This window comes from Camelus ferus, chromosome 9, assembly GCF_009834535.1.
Source record: "Camelus ferus isolate YT-003-E chromosome 9, BCGSAC_Cfer_1.0, whole genome shotgun sequence".
NCBI lineage: Eukaryota > Metazoa > Chordata > Mammalia > Artiodactyla > Camelidae > Camelus > Camelus ferus.
Genome location: NC_045704.1, coordinates 23,213,839 through 23,238,187, shown reverse-complemented (window position 1 = coordinate 23,238,187; position 24,349 = coordinate 23,213,839). Strand labels below are relative to the sequence as shown.

Genomic DNA, 24,349 nt, shown 5'->3' with positions numbered 1-24,349 from the left:
AGTTTAGAGTCCACGCGGGGTTCTGAACCCCAATACCCTCAAAGCCTCAGGTCTGTCGGCAGTGTGGCTGGAACAGCACCTGCCTTCGGTGGGGCCAGGCTTCGTGTTCCTGAAAGACCACTGGTGGAGGATGCTGTGTTACTCCTTCTGCAGTCCTGGCCTCACATCTGCTCACGGGGCCCAGACTGAGCCAGGATGGTCTGGAAGGACAAACAGCCCTCAATCCCAGCTGGGCTGGTGGAAGGCAGGAGCTGGTGCTCCGGGAGGGGCCCCGGGAGATGCAGAGGCCCTGGAAGGGAAGGACCCACCAACCAGAGGCAAGAGCAGTGCAAAGACGGCGGTGGTCAGGGCAGAGACGGGCAGCACCGGCGGGAAGCCACTCACTCTCCCCGAGAGCAGCCTTATCAAGATAATTAGCATTTTAATTGGATGATAGAGAATTCTGAGTTGCCTATCTTGTATTAGGCATAACTGAGGACATAACATGACATTCAATTAACAAATATTCCCCTTTTTTCTTGACATGCTTGGTTAGGCTGAATTCCTGAGTTCCTGGGTATTGCTTTTCTGGATAAAGCACTATATCCTTTGAGCCGTTAAAGCCCTGGCCGCACCAGACTGCTAATAAACCTCAAGTATAAATACATTTGCACATATGCATGTAAAATGGAAAAGATTTTAGAAATCTTCTATACAAAGGAAAAAAATTTAAATCACCCTTAATCTTACCGCTGAGAAATAACCTCTATCAAATATTCTGTTGAATATTCTGCCAGATTTTTTTAATGCATAAACACAGATTTTTAAAATAAAAATAAACTGAACTTCTTTTTTGAGAGTCACCTCTTGACAAGTCTGACAAACACACAGAAAAAGACCCAAATCATAAGGACGGGGCACAATGGCCTGTTGCGAGGTGAGCATCTATGTGCCGAGCACCCAGAGCCCCCCCCCCAACCCCCACCGGTTCGGTCCTCCCCGCAGCAGGAGCCTGACTTCCAAGACGGCAGGTTAGTTTGGCCTATTTTTGAACTTGATGTAAATGGATTAAATGATGTGAGCAAGGTGAGTCTGGCTGGGTCTGGCTTCCTCCGCTGCTCCACATCACGCTGGTGAACCACCCATCCCTGTGGCGGGTCGTTGGCATTTGCTCCTTCTCATCACTGGCAGCGTTCCGCCGGGTGAGTGTGTCCCATTTTTGAACTGTCAGTGACCAGATCTCTCTGTGGTTGCTGGATTGGAGCGGTGGTGACTAGTGCTGCCGAGCACGCTCTCTTGCGGTCTTTTGGGGCACGTGCGCACGCATCCCCGCCAAGCACAGAGCCAGGAGTGGAAATGCTGGGTCGCCGGACTTCGTATAGGTTCAGCTTTAGCAGAAAAAGCCAGCCTTTCCAGGTAGCTGGAGCCATGTATTCACTGGCTTCTAAGTTCTTCCACGTCATCCCTGTGCACAGGGCCCAATTGAGCTGAAAAGGGTCTGAGGGAAGGGTATAGCTCAGTGGTAGAGTGCCTGTTTAGCAGGCACGAGGTCGTGGGTTCCATCCCTAGTACCTCCATTAAGAATAGATAAATAAAACCCCCTGAAAAAAAAGTTTTTAATTGTTTCATTAATGGGCACATTTGAACATGCTTATATGTTTATTTCCTGGTATTTCTTCCTTTCTCAGTGGCCTGCTTCTATTTTAGAAAACTGAACGTTCATCTTTTTTTTGTTACTGATCTTTAAGGAATTTATACGTGAAGGAAACCAGCTGGTGGTTCTGACCGTCATCTATGTGGCGAGCAGCTGGCCTGCTCTGATCCTCTGCGGCACCTTCTTTGCTGATTCCCCAAAAGAAGGACAGGGCGCCTAGGGCAGGTGCTGCAGTCACAGGCGGGACATGACTGGTACCCAGGATGGTGACAACACACAGGAGGATGAAGAAGCCTGGATCGGCAGCACACAGCTCAGGTGGGAAGATCTAAGACCTGTGAATCCAGACCCCTTTGGGGCTGGCACTCTCAAACAAGTGAGAGGCCCCAGCTTTGGAAGGCCCTGGAAGAGCCGCGGAAACACAGGCACAATCCGCCAACTGCTCTCCGCCTCTGTAGGAGATCGACGTCTGCACTCAATGGTTCTTGCTGATGTCAACAAGAAATCCTTTGTGGCCCCAAACAGAAAGCTTCCCCTTTAAACATGTCCCAGGCCACCCTAGGAAACAGCCAGGGAGGCTCAAACCACCCGACCAAGAAACTGGTGAGGGGAGATAATCCTTGTTCAACCCGATCTAGAGGCTACTTTCTCTCCAAGGGACGCCAGCACCACCCCCTCCCCGGGAAGGCGCAGGGCAGGGAAGCTGGGACACAGGGAGACTCCGGGGGTGGGGAGAGGGAGGAAGGGCCTTCTCTGAGCTCGTATTTCCCAAAGCATGACAAAAGTCCGTGCAAGGACATTATGGGATGGGTTACAGCGATAAACAGGTGTTACGCATCAGGTGTTAATTCTAAAGTATTATCTTCTACTCTGGCACATTATTCTGGGTTTCACTCATGATGGAAATACCAAGTTTCTTTTAAAATATATTTCAAGAAAAAGTAAATAAACTATTAAGCAAATAATACAAGGACTTGGCAGAAGTTCTCGGAGGAAAAGCCTGTTTTTAGTTCTGGGTGGGAGCACATTGTCCAGAAGCTCTCTGTCCCTAGATGTCCCCCAAATCTGCCAGTCTTTGGAAAACAGCTGGTGGGGTGGACTCCAGCAGAACCCGGCTCTTTCCTGTGCCCCCACTTGCTCCTGCCCGCAGCTCAGCAGCCTCAGACACCAGGTCAGTGGGGACCCCTGGACAAGGGCCAAACTGGCCCTCGGTCCTCAGCACCTGGGGTGCCGAGGGGTCTCAGGGAACAAAGCCCACCTCCGGCAAACCTGGTGGCTGAGGGTCTCGGACAAGCAGATACCAAGCTCTCACCATAATATTCTGCTTCACTGCCAAGTGCAGGTTAAGTGAGAGCTTCCCCTAAACCCAGAATCCTGGCTGAAGCCTCACTTGACACCATTCCTACCTTCTTTTATCATAAAGTCAGGTCATTAGGCGGAGCCTGGTCAAGGCCATGACCGTCTTGCTGGATGCCCGCATCAGACCATGGTTGTACAGCTCCTCGGGTGCCCTGGCAGCTGACTCACTCCACCCTGGGGTGTCCTTGTGGGCACCAGCTGCCATGACTCTCCTCACTCCATGAACTCCCTTCCCATCCCCGGTGGAAGAAACAAAACCTAGAATCCTCCACCAAACAGGTGCTTCATGAATACCAATCCTGCAGGAGACAAGGGCCCTGGATTCCACACGGCGTAGTTAGGACAGGATGCCCTGGCCAGCCCTTCTTTCTTTCTTTCTTTCTTTTTTTTTTTTATCTCTTCTTTCTGAATCCCTCTAGGGTGTTTTGTTTCGTTTCTATAGATTCCAGTGCTACTTTACTTCCAAACATCAAATTCCTTTCTCAGCCTTACAATCTTAAAATAGTTCACAAACATGTTGTTTCAGATAGAACCATTTCACATCAATGACTTTCTAACATGGCAGCCCCAAGCACCGGCTCCCTCCCCCCTACCCTGGCTCTGGCTCTGGGCAGCCTACCTCCCCCCACCCCAAACCCCGTGGCCCTCATCTTCTGGGTCGGAGACTCGCAGCCGGGCCCGGCTGATTCTGGTTCATCTTCTGGGTCTCATGTCCACATCCTCCCTCCCAGCTGTCCCCTGTGCCAGGCTCTGAGGGGAGAGGAGAAGAAGCGGCAGGCGCCGCCCCTGCCAGGCCCAGCTGCACACAAACCACTCTTGGTGTTTCAAGCACAGGCCACTGGACAGAGGGAACTGCTCACCCAGGCGGTCAGTGTGCAGCAGGACCCCGAGGCTGGAGGGACTTGGGTCACTGCAGCCCAGGACTGCAGGCCACAAGAACTGCAGGTGCCTTGCTAGGTGACTGCTACCCGGGGTACCTGTTATATGACGTCTCTTCTTTGAGAAGATTCTCCTAAGAGCCCAGGAGCCACAATGACCAGGTCAAAGCCAGAACAGCAGCGGAAGGAGGTCTGGACACCGTCCAGCAGGGCCTGGATCGGCCCTTGGTGGCAACAGCCCTTTTCGACCTGCATGTGGCTGTGTTGTAGGGCACGCTACGGGCTGTTTTGTGTGAGCCGCTGAAGACCCCTCCTCTAACGAGCCTTCCCACCCCTACTCACGACTCCAGATGTTATTTTAGTCACATTCGGCTGAAGGAGCAATAAGAATGCCATTCATCACTTAGAAAGTCGTCCTCCACTTAAGATGATAAATGGGGGTTGTGCTCCCGCCACCCAGATAGAAAGACCAGCCCTTAAAGGAGGAGGTGCAGGCGGTGGGGACTCTCTCCGAGCACTGGGTGGGGGTGGGGGGAGAAAAAGGGGCAGGGGCCTGGCAGGGCCGGCAGGGCCTCCCACACTGTGGGGACCGCATCTGTGCTCCGGTGGGAACCCATCAGTGGGGCCTCCCTCAGACACAGGCCAGCACAGCGAGGACACGGTCAGGGAGAGGTGCCACCTTCCAGGGCCTTGGCACCTGCTCATACCACGGAGGCAGGAGGTGGGGGAGGTGAGACAGCCACAGGTGCTCCTCACTGCCCCCAACCTGCCGTGGGGTGTCCCCACTGGGTCCACAGAGGACAGATGTGATTTAAGAACTCACTCACGTGGTCTGAGCCTTTCACCTCCTGACAGCCCAGAGCTGCAGGCCAGGTCCCTAAAAGTACTCCTCTAACCCCCATGAATTCAAAATCTTGGTAACTTAAACCTAATTATCAGTAGCTAATTAGTAAGGTCTAAGTCCCACGATAACAGGGTGATTAAACTGTTTCCAAAATAATCCATTTTTAATTAAAATGATACCCTCTCTTGGTTTCTGGATAGATTCAAAAGAAAGCCTTAACAGATGTCTTGTTTTTAAACACACATTATATAAAGCCAATACGTAGAAGAATTCATGCTTTTAATTGGATTTTAATTATTCTTTGCCTATTGATGCAAAGTTAAATATTCTTTCTTCCTTGTACTAACACTGCTAACCAAAGCCAGCAGACAACTGGCAGGAACACTTTCGGGTGTGAACTCCCATTGAGGGAGCTGTATCACAGCAAAGGTACTACAGGAACTCTGCCCTCGTCCTGGCAGACGGCAATCTAATTACAGTGAACTGCCTGGTCTGGAAGTGCCCTCCTGGGTCACGGCCTGTAAGAGTCACGCTCCAAGGTGGACACACCAGTCAGGTGATGAGGGTCTGGGTTTCCCCTTCTGCTGTGCAGCCACGAGGCAGAGAAGTCCCTTGACTTCTCCACTCTCCCTGCACACCCTGCAAAGCGTCGCAAAGAGTTAGCTACATGAGGAACCAAATCACCTGCCAAAATTCAGAAAGTTCACAAAACGCAGTGAGAGCTTAAGAGGATGAGGAAGAGCGGGGTCTCCCTGAGATGGTGTGTTTTCTCATCTGCCACGCTGGCTACCACAAGAAGCATCTATACACTACCGAGCATGCCCTGAGCTCTCTGCTCCAGGATCTGTCCCCAGCACCACCCACTGCCAGCACCCCGTCAGGTCCCCTCTCCCCGGGACCACTACCGTCCCTCCTCATGGCTCCTTCCAGTCCACCTGGCTGCCCTGCTAGCCTTAACCAGGTCCCCTCAGGACCCACCCATCCACCCAGGAGGGATGGAGGGTAGCTGGAGGGAGTTCTCAGTGATCTCTCCCTGTCTCCCCATCAAAAGTCCTTCATTGGTAAGCCCCCCTCCTCCTCTCTCTCTCTCCCTTATACACACACACACACACACACACACACATCATCATCATCATCATCATCATCATCATCATCATCATCATCATCATCATCATCATCATCATCATCATCATCTGTTCAGGCTGAGCCCCGGTCATGTGCTCACCACTCCAGTTCCTCATCCTGGGCACATTTCTCAGCCTCCCTGCAGTTAGGCTGGGACAACGGGACTGACTCGCCAGTGGAGTATGAAGGGAAGGGACGTGAGCTGCTTCTGGGCAAGACTTTTAAGTGTGGAAGTAAGTTCTGTGTGCTTTCTCTCTCCCTTCTCAAAGAGGGCAGAGTCAGGCAATGGAGCAGCCCCAACGCTGCTGCAGGAGAGCCGTGGGGCCCGCTCAGACTGCAACATAAGTTAGAAATAAACTGTCACTAGGCTGAGCCACTGAGATCTGGAGCTCTGTTATTACGCAGCAATGGCTATCCTATGCTGACTAACACATATAACAGTTTAGAATACAGTGAAGGTGGAGTTTTAAGTCAGTAGGGCAAACACATTATTCCAAAGACAGTGGATCTACTTGTCATTTTGGGAGGGCAAAAAACCCCAGAATCCTTGCTGGCTCATCACTCTCAAATGCACTTTATCTAAAGAGTTAAAAATTAAAAAACGAAATCACATGGATACATGGATGTATCATACTACATACATCAGTGTTGAAATATTTCATAATAGTACAGAAAATATTTTTTAAAAGAAAATCATAAAATTATAAAGATCGAAGAAAACATGCAAATGATTGAATTGTACTGAGGTAGTACAGATGGTCTACATAACTATCCGAAAGGCATAAACTATACAAGAAAGGATCAATTTGACTTTATATTTGAAATTTCTGTATATCAAATGGGGAAAAATACTTTGACAAACAGTAACATGAAGAGCCTTATTATGAAGTGCTCCTGTAGATCAGTAAGTCAACCTACAAACGTCCCAATAACAAACTGCCAAGGACAGACAAGCCACAAAGGCAAATGCCCAGAAAATACCTGTAAGAGAAGTTTAACCTCGCCAATAATCAAAAAAGTGGAAATAATGGTGCGGTATTACTTTTCCCTTATCAGAGTGGTAAAGATGACTAATAATAAAAACAATATGGTTAACTTTGAGGCCCGAGTGGACACACAGGCTTTCACAAGTGTGTGTGTGTGTCCAGCTCAGTAGCTGAGAACTCGGTTTCTGGAGAGAGGTCACCTGGCTCCTCTAAGAACCATCTGCCTGCTGTGAGATCTTGGGCCAGCTCCTCAAAGCCTTCCTGGCTCTGTGTGCTGTAAAGTGCAAAAGACTGCCGCTCTGAACCTCATGGGATTAAAATGAGAGAATTCCCAGCAAGCACGCAGTACGTGCTCACCAGACACCGACATTAACGCCACCCAAGCTGTGATGGAGAACAGCTTCTAGAGGGCAGTGGGCTTTGTGCATCAAACTCTCCACCCACCCCTCAAATTTCGTTAGCAGGAATCTACCCCAAAGAGATCATCAGTTAACACCCAAGAGGTGGCTAGATAAGGCTGATCATCACAGTGTTATTCACGCTGTAAAGTTGGAAAGCACCTGGCCGCCCCGGTGGAGGGCTGCTAAACGGATTACGGCGGAGCCCCGCAAGTGCAGAGTGCCCGAGTTGAGTTCACCGACAGCAAGAGATTTCCACTTCACAAAGGAGGAGGAACGACTCGGCCTAGCGTGGTCCCAGCAGATCCAAGTCTGTCTGTCTGTGCCGCTGGAGAGCCCCAGAGCATGTCTGCTAAAGTGGCAGGGGCTAGTGAACCTTTGTATCCTGGACTCTTTTCATATCTTGTCTGTGATGCTCAGTGTTGACCGAATTTCCTGCTGGCACATGTAATATCTTTTTATCCGAGAGAGTTGTTTTCCTTTTAGAAAATGTTTTGGAAGAAATGAGAGCTACCTGTTGAAGACCAGCTTCCCTGGACCCAGCCTTGCCCCACTGGCCCCACCAGGCCGCTTCCCCATGTGCTGGGCCCACTGGACAGGACCCTCACAGCCACAATCCAGGACGACTCTGCAAAGCTGCCACAAGGGGTCGCAAGTGCACACCGCCTGCCACCCATGCGGAGCACCTTGAGAAACCTTCAGCCTGGCTGGAGGGACAACGCAGAAAGAAACTCTGTAGACCAGGCTCTTTGGTATGGGGTGTGGAATACAAGCCACAAGAATGTCTGCTCAGCCCTGCTTCGAAAGCCCGCCTGTCTGTCTTCTCTGGAATGGGATTCTGTCCCCGTGAGGAAGCTTCCCTCCGGCAGCATGAGTCGGGGATGTCAGAGACTGGCTGGAAAAGAGTCTCACCTGTTTCCTCTGGCTGCCCACCCCACAAGTGCTGCCCTCCGTGGACCCCCCACACCCAAGGAAAACAAGAAGGGCTTGGCCTCCTGATGAGTGGAGGGAGCCAGTGACAGAATAGGGCTGTATGTGCAGCTCTGAGAGGCCAACTTAAGAAGCAAATTTGCCCCTGGGAAACCCCAGCTTTATCCCCACTGGGAGCAGAAGGAAGCCTCTCTGCCTAGAGGACAGTGCTGCTCCATGGAAATGAGCCTGCCGCTGTCAACAGATTGAGCAGGTACAGGGCAAACCTCCCCTAGGACGTATAAAGCATGACAGCCACCCAACGCCCCTGGAAAAGGCACCTGGACTCAGCAAACAGCTCAGATCTGAAGGATTTCCATTCACAGCTTCTAAACCCCTAATGCAATGCACTGCTGCATGCAAAGGTGAGAAGTTGGGTCTCCCAGAGGCCCTTGAGCCCCCTCAGCTGTACTGCCTGTAGCTGCGATTGGGTGTGTGGCGTGAGACCCTCCAGCCACCGGCCTGCAGCAGGGGGAAGACACTTTAAAGGGAATTGCTTCCCACTCCCCGGATCTGGGACAACTGGTGGGCCCCAGGGCCCCAGGAGCTACAGGAACACTTGTATGTGGTACCCAGTCAATTCCACCCCAAGGGAATCCAGCTATCTCTCCTGGCCTTCCTTGCCCTGGTCACAGGACAAGGCTGGTGAGGTCACAAAACGCCAGCCTCCCCAGAAACTTCAATAACTAGGAAAGAAGACTTCATGAAATTTTTGTGGGCTGGTTGCTAGCTCTCGCCTCTTCCAGCATGAGCAGGTGTTTCATCCTTAAGGACGGAGCCTGAGCCCTGCTCCCTACTCTGCACACACACAGGGCACACCGAGGCCCTTCAGAGTGTCTTAGAATAATGATGCCCACTTGGTACCTCGAGGGCACTTAACTAATTTATAAGGCAATTTTAATAATAACTATATATTAATTTTACATTCCCTTTTTACCTATTTCAGTGACTACGAACTGGTAGGAATTAGGTAATATATTACAATAGGCTTCTGGGGACTTTTTATTAACTAATGCCCCATATTTAAAAACCTTCCTGTCAAATGAGAAACATTAAAAAATGCTGTCCCTTTTATAATTGCTTCTAATAGACTCAATATTCAGGTCCTGGCCTTAGCAGACAGCCCAGGCGGTACTTTGCCAAATTACACTTAACTTTTCATCTTCTCTCTGTCATCGCCAACAGGATAATTCTGAAAGCACACAAATGGTCATCTTACTGTGTCTGCCTGTAGCTCCCGAGATGCCTATAAATTTGCAAGGTACAAGGGCCACTCAGGACAAGAGACAAGCCCATACTGTTGCAGCAGCTGCCCTGCTTTGAAGAGTTGTTTTGGTTTTTTCCCCCTAAACCTATTTATTGAAATATAATATACACACAACACACTGCACACATCTTAGGTGTCCAGATTGACGAGGTTTCACAAATGTACCCTTTAGATCAAGATGCAGAATCTTTCTAGTCCTCTGGCAGGCGCCACTGCTGCCCCCTGCTCCTCCATCACCAAAGCTTTGCCTGGTGGGGAACTTCAGGCAGTGGAATGATTCTTCCTTCTCTTGACCCTGCCTTCACGGGAACGCCCGCCCCTGGCCTTGGGTGCAGCAACAACCTGTTCGTCCTCACTGCTCAATGGTGCTCATCTTACAAACATACTGCAGTCCACCCATATCCACACGAGGCTTTGGGTCCTGCCGGTCTTAGAGAACTCCCAGCCCACATACACAACATTCTCGCACGGGTCTCCTGCTGTGTCTGCTGTGTGCCACGTGGAACTGTGGGTCACCAGGCGTGGGATGCTCAGCTTTGGGGGTTGTTGCCATTCATCCTCCAGTGACCATTTCAGCGCCTGTTTTCATGTTTGCTACTTTTTCCCTGGCAGAGAAGAAACACTGGAACCCATCCTTTTATGAACTAGAGGCTTGAACCCGAGCGTCTCACCAGGCCTGGGTCCTGCCTCCCTCGGCCAGCTTGGGCAAAGCAGGCAGAAACGGCCTTCTAAAGTCAGACCTACCCCGTGGGACGACAGCATAGCTGGCCTTTCCCTGGCCCCAGAGGCGGGAACACGTGTTTCTGCAGATGGACTCTGACGCCCCTCATCTATAAGGAGAGACCTCTGCAGAAATGGAAACTTGATCGGGGACGAGGCAGAAGGAGTGGAAAACACAAACCGGTTCAACTCGGGGAGGAAGGTGCCAGATGGGGACATGCAGAAGTGGCTGGGGAAGGTCCTGCCCTCTGAGTGTCCACTCAGCCTCGGGAGCAGGATCAGGACAGGAGGAAGTACAGGGAGCGACATGTGAGGTCCAGGCCTCCCTGCCCTGAGTGAGGGACTGAGACAGGGCCGCCGGGGGCCACACAAGCACTGGACAGGTCCAAACATTTGAAGAGAACCAGAAAGAGGGAGCCTGGGAGATACCAGCTTCCCAGGGGAAGAAGCCCCGATGTGCTGGCCTGCTGCGCATGCGGGGCACTCAGGACCAGGGCACAGGCCAGAAGAGATGCTGAGGGACGAGGTGGGACCAAGCAGGTGGCAGAGAGGGGGTGACCAAGTACAGGCAGTTGAGGGGACAACTTCTTGTCCAGCCGGCACTTCTAGGCAGAGAGAACAGACCCAGCCTCTCTGGGCTGCCAGGAAGCCACCAAGCCCAGGGTCCTTTGTTTTCATTTCCGAATTCAAAGGGCCCTCAGCCAGCATCAGCCAGCGTCTGATCCCGGCTCAAAGGCACAGCGGATCTCTGGTGAGCCCGACACAGAGAGCCTCAGCTGTGCCAGCCTGGGGGCTTGGAAAATTAAGGCCGCGGAAGCCACTTTTAGAAGTTTATGAATAATAAATGCAATTAATGTGATGAAAAACAGGATCTGGAAGCCAAGCGGAGGCCCCGGGGTGAGTGACTCAGCAGGTCTCCTCCTTTGTCATTTCCCGCCGTTCAGCCCCTCAGAACAGACAGGTAGTCAGGAGGTGGGGGCACCAGGCCCCTCACCTGGCCACACCCAGGGCAAAGAACAACTGGTGCCTGGGTCTGGCTGGGAGACAGAGGCCCCACTACCCACCCCCTGGTTCAGTCTCAGGCAGGGCCCTCCCTGGTGGTAGTGGTCCTGGCTCCTGAGCAGGCCTCTCTGGCCTCAGTCCCCTCACCTGTGAAATGGGAATGACCACCATACTTTGGATGTTGTCACGTAAGTGCTGATGCTATGATCCTTCGCTCTCACTCATATCAGCATTCTGGGGGTCAGAATCTCCAAGGGCTGCAGGCAGAGGGCTGCCTCCAGTCCCTCCTACCACATTCTCACAGTGTCCCCCACCTGGTCTCTGCCACTAGCCCCACCAAGGTGCTTGCACTAGTCCAAGGCCCATTTGCAGGTCTGCGTCCCCCCCAGGCTCTCAGCAGATCCTCTGCTGGCCTGGTACCTGACACTGAACATCCCTCAACAAATGTCACTGGATGATGGAGCAGGTGTGGAGGAAGAGGCTGGCCTCCAGGAAGCAGAGAGGAAGAATAAAAGGCGGGTCAGAGCTGGGGGAGGAGAGGAAAAGCTTGAGGTCAAACTGGCCCAGAGCCTCCCTAACTTCTTGGCTCCCAGCTTGGTTTCAGGGCTGCTTCTAGCTAAGAGGAATCAGAGAGAGGAGAAAAGGTGATGGAGGAGTAGGAGGGAAAGGAGGGAGAGGTGGGAGAGGTCGGGGGAGGGGGAAGAGGAGGTGAAGGAGGAGCAGTAGTGGAACAGGATGAGGGCTCGGACGGGCAGCCTTCCCCAGCGGGCCCCACCACCTCACATGGAGGTTAGACCAAGCCCCCTCCAGCATCTGCCACTGGCCCAGGACAGGCTGTTCTTGCCTGACCAAGACCAGCGGGGCCAGAGCTGCAGTCCTACCCATGCTGAGGGGACACCCGCCCCAGAGTGGGCCATGAGCCTGATGCCCACCAGGGGGAACTCGGGCGGCTGCCACAGATGAGGTCGCCCGAGTGACTCTGTCTACTGTCCTTGTAGGGGCTTGGGCCCATCAGTGAAGACGGGTAAGGAACTGCCAGGAAGGTTCTCTTACTTACTATAAATTGCACCTTTATGGGAAAATCAATGATATTGCCTCCTCGATCTTCCCCACTTGTTGCTGCTCTAAAGTAATTACTCCGCAGGGCGACGGGCCAAAACCAGGCCAGTGTTCCCTGGCGCGCCCACCCGTCCCCACCCCTGCATTCCTGGAGGACCCAGGAAGGGAAGCTGCCAGGAGAGACCCATCACACCCAGCTCCCTGGCTCGTTCATCAGGCTATCGTACACCTACTATGCGCCAGCCATGATGTGCTGTGACCATGGGATGAGCAGGGCAGACCCAGGTCCTCAGTCCACGGAGAGGCTAACAGTGACCGCGTGAAGCTGGACAAAGCAGGAGCCACGTGCTGCAAAAGCACAGCCAAAGGGATGGGACTCTTGGGAAGACTTCCTGGAGGAGGGGGTCTGCAGCAGAGGGCAGAGCAGGCAGGAGATCCCGAGGTGGAGAAGCAGGACACATGAGAGGAGAAGCGACAAGGCCTGAGGAGGCCGCCAGAGCTCGGGGGCTCTGACTCTCAGAACATCTGCATCGCCCGTTCCTGGCATTCTGGTCGCCAACTTCTCAAAACAGTCTACTTTTTTTCTTTCAAGGTTCTTGTAAACGATAGCTTGTTTAACTACCAACATCAATTGGCCAGCAATTCCATGAACAAATGGTTCTCTGCTTATCTCCGAGTTCAATCACTTTTATTTGTCCCCAAGTATTTGGCAGGAGCCACTTACATCAATAAAAAGACGTCAATTTTTAACAGCCACGTGAGACGCAAAAGCTTCAGATGGATTTTCCGTCGGCAAAGAGGGCGCCTGGAGGACTGTTATTAACAGCCATTAGAGACACACGGGCAGGCCTGGGAGACAGGACTCCAGATTTAGACTGGATTAAGGAGATCCCGTAGACACTGGACCTCTCAGTGTCATAAATAATGCTGAAATTTTAGACTGTGGTTGAACTCTCTGTTGTCACAGTCATTTAGGCCACGGTGTGTTTGATGTTCTATAGCAAAATGACAAATCTCTTTCTCAACTGCTAAGTACAGAGAGCCCATCGGAATAAATCCAACCAAATTGCCCGCTACAGGTAAGCAGCCAGTGACATGAGGGGGTGGTAGGATCAGAGCTGCTGCGACAGTGATTTCTGGAGGTGCGTGGGGCACGTGGTGAGGGGCCTGTTTTCTCGCTGACCCTCACCACATCCTGTCATGTCATCGCATTGTCGGAAGAGGTGGGGTTCCCAACGCTCGATAACACACGGGATCAGATACCCAGCTCTCCCCAGCAACCACCAAGGCACAGCAGAGCCAGTGAAATGGGCAGAAAGAAATAATGCAGGAGGAGTGATGGAGTGAAGTGTCCAGCCGTGAAATAAAAGGAGAGAAGTGCATTAAAGCAATGGGTGATCCCCGCCCTGACAGCTGAAAATCATCCTCCACATCCCGCCGGCTGGCACACTGCCCAGAGGCAAGCCCCGAGGATGTCGCCAGCCAAGATTTTGTGGAGCATTCAGGAACCAGGAAGGGCACTCAGAGGACAGCCCCCCCCGGGGGGGGGCAGGGCTTCTGGCACAGTGAACAGACCCATCGGCTCCCTGGGCCTGGAGAACTGTCCCAGAGGCAGGGGCACCACACCCCAACTCCCATGCTGTGCCCATTCAGCAGGAGAAACAATGCCGGTCTTACAATCCTGTGCCAGCTCACAGCCCCAACCAACACGCCTGGCTGCTCCCTCTCTTGGGCCAGACTGGCCCGCTTTGGAGTTGCCAGAAAAAGGAGACTGCAGGGCATCAAGAGAAGAGGCTGGCCAAGGGTTCCACTGGCCCTTTAGCCCTATTACATGCAAGGCTAAGACCTTTGCTGGGGGCCACGATGCCCCCAGACTCATCTACCACTGAGCTCTACCACTGTCCAGCCGGCCACGCCAAACTGGAGTGGCCCTTGGGTGATGGAGGTGGGTACAGCAGGGTCCTGCCCACATCATGGTCAGCCCTGGCAAGGCAACTGTTCTGGAGGAAAATCCTCTTCCCTCACTGATCGCTCTCCCTGGTGCAAACCTGTAAAGCCTCAACCAATGACTCCTTTGGGGCTGAGGCATTCTCTTACAGGAACACAGGAAACTAGCAGAATGCTCTCTAGCAAAGAGGGACCTGTGCTCTAGGACAGGCCAGCGATACAGTTCTCCTCCTGGGCAGTGTAAAAGTAGCTGCTCTTGGAGGGGCTCTGGAGTGGAGGGTTAGGGGCTGCTCCGAATGGGTCATGGCCTGGGGACAGAAAATCATGATCTGGCCAGAGCTCCCAAAACCTGCCACGTCTCACATATACCCATAGGACCCAGGGTGTACTGGTAGTGCCTGGGGCCTGCACCTCCTGGCCCCACCTCCCCTCAGCTGGGCACGTAACACAAGAGGTCCCCGCTGTTGGTGGCCATGACTTCTGCCAAGTTTGGGGAGCAGCATCAGACCCCCCGCCCCATCCTGTCCTGGAGGGACCAAACCTTGGACAAAGAGAGGTCAGCACAAAGGCTTTCTCCTCTGCCCAGGGCAGTAGGGAGGAGGACTGGGCACGGGGCAGGCTGGCACACCCATCAAGCCTGCCCAAGCAGCTGGGTCTCTGAGGGGGGCCCAGGCAGTTGGTTCCAGATTCCTGGGGTGCTCTCCGAAAAGAAGAATCCCAAGGTGAGAAGGATCAGCCAAGAGATGACCACCACAGCTGGCTCGTCAGGTGTCTGCGGGTCACGCAGCCCAGCACCATCCTCGGGAAGGGTGGCTGGCGCCCCCAGCTGTCAGCGCCTGTGATTGCACCTGCTCACAGCCTCCCAGGTGCTGCCACACTCAGGCCTTGATTACGCCTTTCATATGCTCCCCAGAGCAAACGTCAAACTTTACCAGACACGGCTCCAAGAAATGTCCTGAATGATTTTATGCTGGCTTTTCCTTATGCATAGCAGTGGTTCATTTATAAAAATTCTAAATGAAGTCCAGGGGGACCTGTCACAAGACGGGTGACCCTGGCTGGAGACGACTCTTTCCCCTGCTCTCCCCTCTGCTGCCCCAGTCCCCCCAGGCACAGGTGGTCTGGACTCTACCCCCAGCCGGTCTCCCCCACTCATTTCATAGCGATTCCATCCTTCCAGGCACTCAAGTCGAAACCCTGGAGTCACCCTTGATCTGACAACAAATCCTGCTGGCCCTACCTTCCAAATCACACGAAGACCAGGTTCCTCCATAACCACTGAGTCTTTGGGTTCACCAGGCCTGGCATAAAACATGCCCAGAACCTGCCGGCTTCCCATCTCGAACGTCCTGACTCCAGGCCGGGGCCCTGTCAACTCCTCACCACTGTCACCTCCTCACCGGGCCACTGCAGTCTCTGCTCAGCACAGCCGCCAAAGGCCGCCCTCCACCACCAGACAGTCCCTCCTCTGCCCGATCCCTCGCCTCTTGGCCCTCGTCCCCCAGCCCTCTCTGCTGCCCCTCTCCTCCTGCGGCCCCCTCTGGGTCTTACTTGGCCCCAGTATCACCCTATTCAAAACCACAGATCACTCCCAGGACTCCCTCAGTCATCTTTCCTGGTTTTACATTCTCCACAGTATTTGTCAGCATTGAATACACTGTACGTTTTACTTATTTTGTTTCTCTTCCCTCTAGAGCTTCACAAATAGGTTTTCCTCTCCTCTGTCTCCTCACTCCTAGAAACTGCTTGGCATCTGTGGTTCCCCAATAAATGTTTGTAATCCAACGAACTGGCCCAGGCAAGCTGGGGGTGAGCCAAGGTGCACTGGCCGGAGGGCAGGGTGGGCCAGGGGTGGCCTGCTTGCTAAGGACAGGCAGCGTGTGGGGCAGCACCTGTCAATCTGATCGGCCAAGACCAGCGAGAGGGTCTGGGGGCTTGTGCTGTCCTCCCGGGGAACCCTCTTAACGGTCAGATCAGAGCTCTCTGAAATGGACAGCCCTAAATGGAGTTCCTAGCCAGTTCTGGCTGCACTTACTACATCTGGGAACGGTTCTGGAAAATCACGGTCTTGAAGGGGCCATGAGCCTGGTTGGTGCAGGTTCCACCAGGCCCACAGAGGTCAGCTCTGGCTCACCCAAGCCTCCCGAGATGGCGTCTTCAGCCTGCCCTCTTATGAACATCTTTCCAGTGAGGCTGGCCTTTGTCTGGCCTGGGGACCACCTGTGAACGATTGCCACACGCGCCTCATTGCGACACCAACATGCCCCTTATCTGCCGACCCAGGGGCATGGGCCCGATGCCTTGATAACCACTGGGCCGCCGGGCGCACCAGGGCGGGTGACCACAGCCACAGGAAGCGAGGCTGCCTGGGGGAGCACACAGTATGGGGTGGGATGGGGCGGGGCACAGCCTCTCTCTGACATGCATGACTTTGGCCCCAGCCAGCTGGACACTCCTTGGACCCTGAATCCTCCAAGGGTTGAGTGAGGAGCTGGCCGAGTCCTCCTCCCCCTCCTCAGGAATACTTACTGAGCGCCTGCTGGATACCAGGCTGCCGCAGGGCCTGTTCCCTCTGCTCTGTCTACGGTTCCAGAACCATCCATCCTGGCTGGTGACCTCTGCCACCCCTCTGCGCCCTCTTCATGTCTGCCCCACCTCTCCCTGCCCAGGCTGTCTCTTTGCTCTGGACCTGTTGTCTCTAAAGGGCCAGAGAAAGTCGAAGAGGCTGCAGTAACCTTTGAGGGCTAAGCCTTAGCCTCAAGACAATGGCCTCCTGGGCGTCCTGGCCGAAGCTGACCTTGACCGGGGGGGGGGGGGGGGGGCAGGGGGAGGGGGTTGGACGTCCTGCCATTTCTTAGGCAGTCTCTTTCCACTTTAGGAGGCAGAACCTTCTTCCTTACCTAGAGTTGGCCAGATTCCCCCAGGATTCTGGCATGAGGTTCTATGTCATAATTCATAAAGTGATAAGTATTGGTCGTTTTTCATTTTTATGGGTATTTAAAAAATCAGAACTCCCACAGAAGGTAACTGGGCCTTTCTGGCACCCTGCGTTGTCCAGTGATCACTGCCAGGTCCAAAGAAGCAGGCCCCCATCCCCTGGGCAGCGGTCGCTGCCGCCAAGCAGCCAAGATAGCAGGCCCCAGAGCATTGGCCAGGGTTCAAATCCTGGCTCCTCTGCTTGTCAATGGGACAGCCTTGGACAAGTTTCTGAGCCTCTTTGTTCCTCACTTTCTTTGCCTGTAAAAGAGGTTTAACAATAGCCCTTACACGCAGAAGGTTGCCATGAGGATGAAACACACCGTACCCTCACTTGGTCTCAGGAGTACCAGGGCCCAGGTCTCTGGAAATGATGTCCACTGCCTCTCTCCCCAGGACGAGCTCCAGGGGGGAGGGCCTCTCCTTCACTGCTGCACCCCGGGGGCTTTAGAACAGTGCCTGGCACACAGTAGGTGCTTAATAAATGCTTGCTGAACAAATGGGCCGAAAGAGGAGTGGTCTGACTGACAGACACTCAGGGGTTTTGTCTCCTTGAGTGCTCCCTGGCTTCTCCTTGAAAACAACCAGCTTCCTGTCCACAAAGGTCACTGATGTGTCATTTCCAAGACCCCAGACCCACTGCCCCTGGGCTCCTCCTCACTCCTCCAGATGGTGGCCCCACGAATCTGCCCTCTGGAGAGCTGGCCCATTGGTGTCATTAGACTCTCCTGCCCGAGGCCTAAGGGAATCTGCAAGGGCCAGGCCTGTGTGCTCTCAGGTGGGCAGAGTAAGGGGGCACACACACACTGCAGGGGTGTGCCTACCACATACCACACACACACACACACTAGACACACGCACACCACACAAACAGCACACACACACACCTCATAACACACCACATGCACACCACAGACACACACCACACACACACCTCACACACACCTCATACATACCACACGCACAGCACACAAACACAGCACACACACACCTCATACACACCACACGCACTCCACACAAACACAGCACACACATACCACACACACACACACACCATACACTCAAGGTGGGGTCATGAAATACAGCCAGGCCCTGAATGAAAGTGCAGCAGGGCCCCAGGGATCTCTTTCCCTTCCAAATTCATGGACCTCATAAAAGCACAGCCCGAAGGCAGAGTTTCTGTTTCAGGCCAGAACGACAATGGTTGGGAGGTAGGAGGCAGGAGCAAAGGAAGCAAGCAGTCTGGGAACAAGCACCCGGAGCTGCCTGGACCAGACTTGCCTGTAATGGGACGACAGGCAACAGACACCGGGAAGCGTGACTCGTCTGCACAGCAGGCCCGGCACCACCAGGCAGCAGGTCAGAAGCCCAGGACTCCACCACTCCCCTCCCAGCCCTGACATCCCATCTGTCGGCGAGTCCTCAGATCCAGCCCCAAACATCCTCCAGCCCACCCTTCTCTCCTCCCGCAGCCCTATACCCAGCCCGGCCCCCTCACTGCCCTCCTGCTACCGCCTCTGTCCACTCGCCACCCAAAGCCACAGTCTCACCAGGTCAAGTCACTTGGCTCACAGACACTCTGAGGGGCGTCTCACCGAGACCTCAGCTGCCACCGGCTCCACTCTTACCCACAGGGACCCGCCCTCTGTGCCCCTTGCCGAGTGGTCAGTGCTGGGCTGTCAGCTCCCTTTCCCTTCCTGGACTCCAACTTCTCCCCACAGGTAATTCTGCCTGTCTGCCTTCCCCTCTGGCACATGAGCTGTGCGTCTGGTCCCCGAGGCTACCCTGAGCCCCCCAGAAAGTGGGTCCTTCTAAGTCACTGGTTGTGAACCGGCAGACACAGAACCAGGCCTGATTTCTCCAGGGAGCAAAGGTATTCTTATAAGCCAAGTTATGTGCCCCCAAAATTCATATGTTGAAGCCATAACCCCAGTGCCTCAGAATGTGACTGTATTTGAAGATAGGGCCTTAGGGCCTTTAAAGAGGTGATTAAATTAAACCGAGGTCATTATAGTGGCCCTAATCCAATCTGACTGACATCCTTACAGGAGGAAAAGACGAGGGCACGGAGACACCAGGGATGTGCGCCCATAGAGGAAAGGCCATGTGAGGACACTCTGCAAGCCAAGGAGAGAGGCCTCAGAAGAAAGCAAACTTGCCCACACCTTGACTTTGTCTCTTCCAGCTCCCAGGACTATCAGAAAACACGTTTCTGCTGCGTAAGCCCCTGGGCTGCGGCATTTTGCTATGGCAGCCCTGGCACACTAACACAGGTGCCTTCAGGCCAGAGGGATGAGAGGCCCCGGAGCTCTCAGAGAGGCTGTGGCTGCAAACCTCCAGGGCCTAAATCACCCTTGACCCGGAAGCTGAACCAGAGTCTTACCAGGGTCAAAGCCAAGACCTCAGAGGCCACAGAGAGGATGTGAAGAGCCCCTCCCCCAAGCCAGCTCCAGCCATAGCACAGTCACCTGCCAGGAGGGGCCTGCGTCCTCACGGCAGAAGGGAGAAGCAGAGCCCTCAGCAGCCCGCCCCCCTGGCTGGGGTTCTGGCGCCCACCCCCACCCCCACCCCCAGGAAGGGCTGCCAGTCCGAACCATCCAGACTGCAGCCTCTTAGAGATTCACTTCTTTCCTCTTCAAAGCATTATGGATTGATTGCCAAGTCTTGCCGTAAATCAAAAGAAAGTCACTACTCATTACCTACTTAGAATTCCCTGAGTTCTTCCCAGGAAACCATTTCTCAGCTGTTTGATCTCTGAGCCACCAGCACTATCTCCAGGCACGCCACCCATCACGGCAGCCACCAGACACTTTTTTCTTCCAGGCTCCTTTCTCAGCACCTAGATGAATTTTTACCTTTCTCCAGTTTCAAGAAGAGCTGCCAAGATAAATGATTCAAAGACTCCAGCTCGTGCTGAAAATATATGGACTGCAGAGAGCCTGTTCTGAACAGCCCCTCACTGAGGCGAAATGTGGCCACCACACTCCAGCCGAGACTCGCTCTGGCATCTGCACACTCCTGCCTGTGTCTTTTCATCTATGGGGGAGTGACACTCATCCAGCTGCAGCCAGAACCAGTGGCCTGTGCCTCCTTGCCTCCTGCCCCTCAGCAGAATGTTGCCCAGGGCCCAGGGACACACGCCAGCTGGCTGTGGCAAGAAATAGCAAGGAGGTGCCCCATTTGCAAACTGTGTGTTCAGGAGGACCCCCTTTCCCCAGTGCTGCAGCTGGGACCCCCTTTCCCCAGGAACCCCTACCTCACAAAAGGCCTACTCACCACCCAAGGGGTCAGGGCCCAGCTGACATCAGCCTCCTGGACCCAGAGTGCTCATTTTCAGAGCCACCAGCCGGCTCCAGGCTGAGCAGTCAGACCCTACTTCTCTTGCTGGAATGAACACCAAGAAAAAGTGAAACAGCAGAAACAAAGCCCAGCCAGGCCCTGAGCCTAACAGCCATCAGGCAGGGTCGCCAGCAGCGGGATGGGAGCGCTGGACAGGCAGGGCTCTCCACCAACCAGCCCCAGTCACCCCAGGCCTGCCCTGGAGGGATGGCTACAGCTCATCTGGCCTTTGCCAGGACACCCAGGAGAGCAGCCAGGCAGGCTACCGTGCTGCTTCTGAGGGTCATGCCATGAGAACAGCCCCACCCCAGGCCAGGACACAGAAGGGAGGCAACCCCCATGCCCAAGTGAGGGAACCCAAAGTGCTGTCACGAGTGCAGCCCCCAGGGTGGGTGTGGCATGCTCACAGGGGCGGCCACAGGGGGACATACGATGCAGGAGGAGAGGGGAATGAGGAGGTGTGGGCACCGGGCCTCGGCCACCGCAGAGCTGGCTTTTCTAACCCAACAGCGGAATTAACGTGAACGCAGTCAGCTGGATCTGTGAGCAGCAGTAACCATGCCAGGTTCCCACAGGTGCCGAAGCCAGGAAAAGCCAGCCTTTGTGGCCAGGGCCTCGCCCACAGGCAGAGGCCATCGTATCATCTGGTCAGAGAAGCAGGGGCCAGGAGGGGACTTGGGTCATGGCAGTGCAGGGGACTGAAGGAACCCAGGACACTCCACAGGAATGACATGCTAGCCCAGATCCCTGGCCCAAGGCCTGTCACCAACATCGGACACAGACCCAGTCACCCTCGTCTCTTCCACACCTCAAACCGTGCAGGGACTCCCAGGTCCCTGAGAGCTGCAGGAGCCCCTCTCTGACCGTCCACCTGACCCTGCACCTTTCCCCTACTCTTCTGGGTTGGCTGAGTGAGGTGGAGGCCACAGCCAAGACCATGACATGCCCATCCACAGCTGTGAAGGCTCAAAGGCTCACACTGCCCACCCTCCACACCACAGACCAAGGGGAGTCACGGCGCAGGGCACAGAGGCCAGCCTGGCCCCAGGGGCTTGTGCGCGACACAACTCTGGCTTCACAACAGCTCCAGGACACGACACCTGTTGTTGGGACCTCTAAGTGGGAAATCCTCTCTGTGGTTCCATCATAAACTACCTCCAGGTTTTAAAAGCATACGTGCCTGCTGGCAGATACAGAAACGGCTTTCAGAGTTCTTGGACTAAACCCTTCATGACATCTACAGAATTCAGAGTTAGGAGGGAAAAACTCGCAGCCTAGAATAATTGCTCCCATAGGGAGCGTCTTTCTGTACCAGAATATAAGAGGTCTGGATGAGAATTTTCTAAAAATCGGCACCAAACCTTGCAGCAAAATCACAGCCGTCTGCTTGCTCTGGGAGCCAAACAGAAATGACGGCTCCTACAGGGTAATGCCCCGCCAGATGCTCCTGAGACCTGGACCGATGCTTTCTGATCGTTAGGCTCAGACAGGACCAACTCCCCTCCAAAATGGGCCCCTGGTCCACACCCTGCATCCTCACCCCTTCCTATCTGCCACGGCGCTCCTTCACAGGGTGTATAGAAAAGCAGGAAAGCTATTCTGGGTTGGGGGTGAGGGAGAACCAGCTCAGAGGCCTGGGGGCATCTGGCAGGTAACTTGTAAAGGAGTAAAGCTGACCAGAGATTTACACACAAAATATGAGAAACAGTCCTTTTTATTTTTCCCCCATAGCTCTCTCATTTTTCTTGAAATACATGACCCTTTGACTATCTTTTTTTTTCTCCCTTCTTTTGATAGAAACACTGATATGAAAAACCTTTCTCAACTATGAAAGAAGCAACAGCATGGGAACCATGACAAAGGGAGATAAAAAGGGTCTGCCTTGGTGCTGGGGGAGGCAACAGGGAGGGGCATGGCCTGCGGCATATTCCCCAAAGGCTATTCCACCCCCACTGGGTTGCTGCTCTATGGGAGTTCCCAGGATACTATAAATTTCAATTTCTAGGGAAACCTAGAAGCCTCGATTTTTAATTGCTGACTTAAAACAACTAAAACAAATTAAAAAATCCCATTGTGTAGACCAAACTAAAAATGCTGCCTGTGCCCTGGGTCCAGCCCAAAGGCTACCTATCAGTTAATCTCTAGACATTGTCTTGCTAGAAAATTTCTCCTGGGAAGTGAGAGACAGGGAAACCAGAGGTTCTCCCCCAACATGATCCTAACCTGACAGAAGCTTCTGGAAACCCATAGGGGCTGCAGCCCACTCTCCCTGGGGCCCCGGGGGGAAGGCAGGTCGGCTAACGGGGTATGGCCAAAGCCAGCACCAGCAGTGCCCAGTGCAGGGGCGATGTCTCCCACCGCCAGAGAGAGGAGGCCCTGCCCTGCAGCACCCCCTGTGTGGCTCACACCCTCTTCTCAGCTCCTCTGGGTGGCTCATCTGGACAGCAAATCCACAGGCAACCCAAACCATCATCCTGCCTTCTGGGCCTGAGCAACAGCACCCTGCGTCTTGGGGGTCAGTCAGTCAGCTCTCGGTCAGTGGTGCAGAAGGAGGTCTCCCTGTGGGAAACGGGAGGCAACTTGGAGAGAGTCTCCAGCCCACGCCTTTGCGGGGTCCATGAGGACAGCACATCTGAAGAGCAAGAGCAGAGACGTGGATGGAGAAGGGGGCACGATTGGAAGGGGCTCTCTAAGATGTCAGGCGTGGTGGCTGAGTTATAAAATGGGCACCATCATAGAGCCTCAGAGCTGCTGGAGGAGGGTGACAGGAGGTGAACGGGCAGACAAGTTGGAGAATTTCCCACTGACGCAGAAGTGGGAATTATGAAAGAAAAGATGAGAGCCCAGAGGCAGCGGCCAGGGACCCAATACGTGTGAAACAGGAATTTCAAAGGCGGCCCTGAGGTGAAGAAAGGTTTCACTTTTCAGATTAGAGAACCGGTTCCCAGACCTGTCTGCACAGCTGCTGGCGCCTAGTGGGTCACATTAGCTCCTGTGACTGACAGGAAACACAGAGCCTGTGACACTGTCACTTGGGTGTGCACATGGCCACTGCCTCTGGCCTGTCCTCTGTGGGCAGCCCAGCCTCGCTGGTGGCCAAGCTGCTCCCAACTCCAGAGCGCTGGGGCCACCATCACCGGACCTGTCACCTGGATCACAGTCAAGCTCGTCTGGTCCGTGTGTAGGTGTGACTGCTTCTCTGCTCTGCCTCTCACTGGCCTAGGTCAGAATACACCTGATCTGCGTCTCGCCACCTGGGTTGTGCAGCCCCCCACAACAACCCGCCGCCCGGCTAGAGAACCGTCGGCCCAGCTCATGCCTCTTCTCAGGGAGCGGCCTCCAGGGCCCGCAGCCCAGCGGGCGAGATGGTAAGTCCCGAAGCACGACTGAAACATAGAATCCACAGGAAACACTGCTACTCTCCGGAATCCTATAAGCGCCAGGCAAGAAAATTAAAAGTTCCCTGGAAAGGGGAAGGAATATGATTTGCCTAAGATCTCTGGCAACAATGGAGGAAACGTTTTCATGGAACAAAGACTCAATACCCAGTCAAGCCATCCTTCACATGGGAGGCAACGAAAGGACTCTCCAACATGCAAGGTCAAACTCAATGCATTAGAGGGACGAAACAGGGGTCCACACTGGATTCAGTAAGATAATGAAGTCTAAATAACTGTTATTAAAATAATTATAAAATAATGCAAATGCTGAAAATAATTGATGGAGAGAAAAGTTATTTAAATGCAAATTCTACAATAAAAGTGGAATGCATCCACTTTTGATCAATTAAAAAGAGATCAAAGGAAATGTTGCCAACTTTCCAAAGACAGAAAAAAAATTTCAAAGC

The 24,349-nt window shown here is 53.7% G+C and overlaps 1 protein-coding gene and 1 long non-coding RNA gene across 2 annotated transcripts in view; both read right to left on the bottom strand.

Moving 5' to 3' along the window:
• Positions 1–24,349, bottom strand: part of PEPD (peptidase D) — a 107,002-nt gene that overhangs the window by 28,957 nt on the left and 53,696 nt on the right. The gene's annotated exons all lie outside the window — the stretch shown is intronic.
• LOC116665711 lies at positions 988–23,143 on the bottom strand. The gene is made up of 3 exons (XR_004322358.1): positions 23,133–23,143; positions 22,125–22,127; positions 988–4,855 (listed from the first exon to the last, which is right to left on the bottom strand). It is a non-coding gene; the product is annotated as an uncharacterized LOC116665711 (long non-coding RNA).